Source organism: Pinus tabuliformis, chromosome 6, assembly GCF_031772625.1.
Source record: "Pinus tabuliformis cultivar Carrire ecotype Pingquan chromosome 6, CPIR1, whole genome shotgun sequence".
Taxonomy (NCBI): Eukaryota; Viridiplantae; Streptophyta; class Pinopsida; order Pinales; family Pinaceae; genus Pinus; species Pinus tabuliformis.
In genome coordinates, this window is record NC_142292.1 from 1369516559 (window position 1) to 1369521899 (window position 5341).

At 33.4% G+C, this 5341-nt stretch overlaps 1 pseudogene; it reads left to right on the forward strand.

Moving 5' to 3' along the window:
• Window positions 1–910: 910 nt before the first annotated feature.
• LOC149263730 (2S seed storage-like protein) lies at window positions 911–4861 on the forward strand (annotated as a pseudogene).
• Window positions 4862–5341: the final 480 nt, after the last annotated feature.

Here is a 5341-nt window from a genome sequence, read left to right on the forward strand (position 1 = left end):
ATAAAAAAATTATTAGTACTTTAATAATTCCAAATAACAATATAAATTTAAGTAAAATATTTAATTTAAATTTAAGGAAAATATTTAATTTACATTTTAATTTTAAGTAAAATATTTAATATTCTCCATTAGTGTCATCACTCATGCTCGTGATGAATCAAATAACAATCACTTTACCTAAACCTATTTAGATCTATAGAAAAATATGGTTGTTGAGTACAACTAAATCAAACTTTCTTTTATTTTATCTGTTTCATTAAAAATTACAAATATTTACCTCACCATAATAAAACTATATAATTATATATTAATTATAAGCACACTTGACTGTAAGTTCTCTTTGATTTTCTTCTGGAAGAAAAATAGAAAATAATAATTCCCTACACCGTGGATAGTGTTGTTTTCATGAATAAGGCAAAAGTTTTACATTGGAATGAAATATTATTTATAATTTCTTATTAGGTTCAACTTCGTAACTATATAGATAGTTTATTATTCATGGATTATATAGGAAACAGAATCCAAAGTATCATGATTATTAAAATGTAATATGTAATGTAATCGGGAATTGAAACACGGAGGGGAGACACATGTTATTGAAAGTTATTAGTCCTTGCCTGGGACTAATAGCGATCGATCGATCATTGACCATACATTAACCGGTCCTTTAACCAAAAAAATTTGTGCACTATCAAAATTTAACCAAAGTTTATCTCTGCAAATATCGGTGTAAAATATTTATAACCAAAGTTAGGAATTAGAGGTCTTATTGCACGCTTCACGTGCCCCGATGTTAAAATGATATCCGGTATAATAGCTTTATCCAAAATTTCCAAGCATGAGATTTTTCAAACTTTGGTTAAAAGTTTTTTTCCAATCCAGAATGTTCGCAACCATTCAATAAATGCACATGAGGGTTTTCAAACTTTGGATACAGGTGAAATACGTGGCGGTTGGAAACGGAGGCAGGCGTTCCATCTTTCTCTGGCTTCAGTTGGGACGTGGAGTGTGGGATGAGGCATGCGCTACATGTGTTCGTCTCGACTCTCGATCTCTTCTTCGTGTTGTTTTGTTCTGCACTTCTATTAGGATCCACGCCTCCATAAATACAGTATTAGGATCCCTGCCTCCATAAATATAGTATTAGGATCCACTTCGTCTTCCCACCTTGTCACTGCCGCTCCATATAACTATCTATCTTTCAAGGTAAAAAAGAAAGAAAATTAATGGGCGTCTTCTCCCCTCCGATAACTACGAGACTGTCTCTTAAATGGGTGAGCTTAGGCGTAACCCTTCTCTTCCTCCTTCAATGGGGCGCCCTGGGTGAGCTTAGGCGTAACCCTTCTCTTCCTCCTTCAATGGGGCGCCCCAACTATTGATGCACGTGAAGGCATGATGTATGGAGAGGGCTTGCAACAATAACGGTCCTGCGATCCGGGGCGACTGTCTCATTGCCGCGACTATTTGCAAAGACGGAGACAGCAGCCATCGGAGAGATGTTGCGAGGAATTGGAAAGAATGTCTCCACAATGCCGGTGCCGAGCGATACAGCAAGTTCTCCATCAATCTCAATCGTATGATTCAACCATGGAGGACCTCTTCATGGATTCTGAGGCTGCACATAATCAACGCCGCCGCCGCCGCCGCCGCCAATCGCGTGGAAGAGAAAGGAGGCGGAGGAGAGAGCCGCATACCTTCCAGAAACTTGCAACGTCCGCCAGCCTCCCCGCTGCTGCGACGTTCAGCGTCGTTCTCGTAAGTCTTTCTATCGATTGATGAACGCTATTTAATATTAAACTCTAGTAATTAATTCCTGTAGTTGTATGTAGGATGTTGCTATCATTATTCTGTGGACTAACACATTCTTTCATTTATTCACGATGTCATTTGTTATTGATGTTGATCCAACATCTAGTCTGCCACCTTCGCTGCTGTAAATTATATATATTTCTTCTTAAAACGGGCTAATCCATACTGACTGATGAATCTAATCCATGTGCTAATGGTGTGTGGACAGGCTATTTCGCAACGGTCCGCAGCTTTTAAGTGCGCAACGACTAGAAAATATAGATACTGTGTCTACGTAACTAAATAAACAAGGGAGTAACTTAAGCCGCTATGAAATTGTAGTTTTCCTGTTTGGAAGAGTCGTCTCATTTCATTTAATGCCCACCATTTATATGGTAGCCGGATGTGTTCCCTTTACTTAATAAAGGACTAATAAGCGACCAAATTCCAAATTCATTTTGTTTCCTTTCATGGTCACCATCAAAGCAGGTTCTCTCTTTTTTTTTACTACACACTTAATGAACTCAAATACAATAATACAATATATGCTTTGAAGCAAAAAAGCGGAATTAGACTAATAGAATATCTAGTATCCAACTTCGCGTATCTCTCTTTCTTGATTATTCACTGCCAAGTAAAGTGTAAATCTTTTCATTAGAAAAATTGAAACCTGTTAAAATATGTTAATTACAATCAGAAAATACAAACATAATGAAATGCCTATGTAACACGAGTTATGAATGACTCTCGTTAAGACTTCGGAACAGCATCAAAAGGTGGATGCTGGGTTTTTGGGCAGTGTTTGCCTCTGGCTATATATCAAAAAAAATGTACCGCGTGAACATAACCTATCGAGATTAGTGAGCATATAGGAAAGGAATAGACGAGACCTGGAATTTCAAATCCTTATTGCCAGTCAAAATCTTTGACTGATCGTTATAAATATTTTTTCTTTTCAATTTTCTTTACGATAGTTATAAATAAATTTAGATAATCTTTTTGTAATATAAATGTTCCCTTCCTTTTCTCTCTAATGCAAATTTGTTCCTTTTCTCTCTAATGCAAATTTGTAAAATATTCGTGGTCTTCTTTTCCTTCTGCCTACTGATGATGTTACAATGTATTAATTTCATAAAGGCTAACACAAATTTGTAAAATATTCGTTGTATTCTTTTCCTTAAGCCTGCTGATGTTACAATGTATTAATTTCATAAAGGCTAACATGATGATTGAATTATTCTCCATGCTTATTTATTTTTCTCCCGCATTGTCAACTTTCTCACTTTTCTTCATTGAGTCATCAATATCAATGATCCTCCCTTTAATTTTCTTCTATTGAAAAAATATTAAAAACATCCTACGCAATTCTCTTGAAAAAATATTAAAAACATCCTCCGCAAATATTTCAATTTTGAAATCTTTTTTCAATTTTTTCTTTCTCTCTTTTCTTCATTGAGTCATCAATATCAATGATCCTCCCTTTAATTTTCTTCTTTTGAAAAATATTAAAAACATCCTCCGCAAATATTTCGATTTTGAAATCTTTTTTCAATTTTTTCTTTTCAATTATATCTAATTGGTTCTTCAAGTCTGTATTTGAAGTTCTCAATTTCCTATTTCAAGTTCTCAAATTTTCAATTTTCAGTTTTTAATCTGTATTCAATATTTATTTTTTCTTGAAATTTGGGTGTAATGTAACTATTCAAATTTTGTAATGTAACCATACAATTTTTACATTTCAAATTATTTTATGGTATTGGTATTTCAAGTCTGTATGCATAATTAAACTATACAATTTTTCAATTTTTGGTATTGGTATTTCAAGATCTCAGATTTTTATTTGAATCTGTATTTCAATATTTAATTTTTCATTGACACTAAACTTTCTGAAATACATGATATAGTTAAAAGTTTCGTTGTTCATTCTGAAATAAAAGTTAATGAAATAAAAGTTAATGAATTCGTTGTTCATTCTAAAATACAAGAATTTGATATTCATAATGCAGAATTGATTTTTTAATTTTGTAACTTATTCCAAAAGTCTCTTGAAAGCTCTTGAAATAGAAAGGGCAGCATTGATTTCTTTGGCTGTCTTCATTTAAGCCTATAGCATACACATAATATCTAATTCTTTTAACTTCTCTGCATCACAGTCTTCAGCGTTTCTGAATAAAGACCTCGTGGGAAAGAGCTGTAGTTTCTCTACGCTCTCTTCCAAGGACAGAATCAATAGTTACCAAATTCTCCAGAGAACAAATGTTATGTGAATGAGCAAAGTTGGTTTAAATCTGAACATGAGTGCTTAAAAGATTAAGTTTATGAAATGATCAATACCCCAAACATTCAACTTCTATAACATATTAAATTGATACAACAATATATGGAATAACTGGATTATTAAACTACATTTATTAAGATTTGTAATATAAAGATTTAAAATATTCAGTCTACAAAAATAAAAAATACTTATTAAAAAATAACAGAAAAATTATATATCACAAATATTATATAAAATTTCCAAAATAAAAAAATATATATCTAATTCGCCATAATTACACTTATATAAAAATAAAAGTTCATCACTCTTTCTATTTCATTTGAAGAGTACACCCATGTTCATTTTGAAATATTAAATTATATAATTTGTATTTAATAATTAAACTTGTCCAACACACTGGGCGTTGTTTTATTACACATTCAAGTGAATTATGCGATTGTTTTCTCTCTTCTGGAATAAGATGCCTTTGTGATAGCCTTCTATGAACGCATTAAATTAATATGAAAATTGTATTTCCTTTGAAATTCGATTAAGTGAATTATGCGATTGTGTGATGCAGACAACAAGATCTTTCAACACCATGCACACAGCAAGATCTTTCAGGTAAGGTAGCAAGTTTGTTCGACGAATGCAGGTTTTTAGCGAAATAGAAATTTTAGACATGTTGCACAGTGCTTTTGTATTGTGTTGTTGTGGCAGACCCCGGCAGGGACTACCGGCTGCATGCAACGCTTGTTGAAAGAGAGAGGAGAGGCTAACACGTTATTTGCATGGTTCACATTGAATTATTTGTGAAGCAGGGGATTCAATATCAGTTTGGTTATAGTAATCCATGACATCACTGCTTCAGGGGTAATTTTGTCAAAGTATTGAAGGGGAAGAGGGCCCATTGTACATTGTATGAGAACAAGCTAGACAAATAAACGAAAATCATTTGGCTCTAGGTAGTTGTTAATAGGTCCTTGGCATGCACAATCATATTATGATTAATGAGACCCCTCTTTTTTTTCTCCTCCGAAATCGTATTATGATTAATGAAGGCCCTCTTTTTTTCTCCTCCCAACTTGATTTGGGCCTCGCCAGCATTTGGTATTTGGAACAGGTATTGGCCATAAGGAGGATAACTGCTTGATTGTATTTTTTCATTATATTGCGGCTTCCACATATACATTAGAAAAACACACTAAATCACACAATATCTAAATATATAAAAGAAAATGTACAGAAGTGGTTCATGAGGGTTACGACATCCTGGGATTCACTTTATGCGTAAAA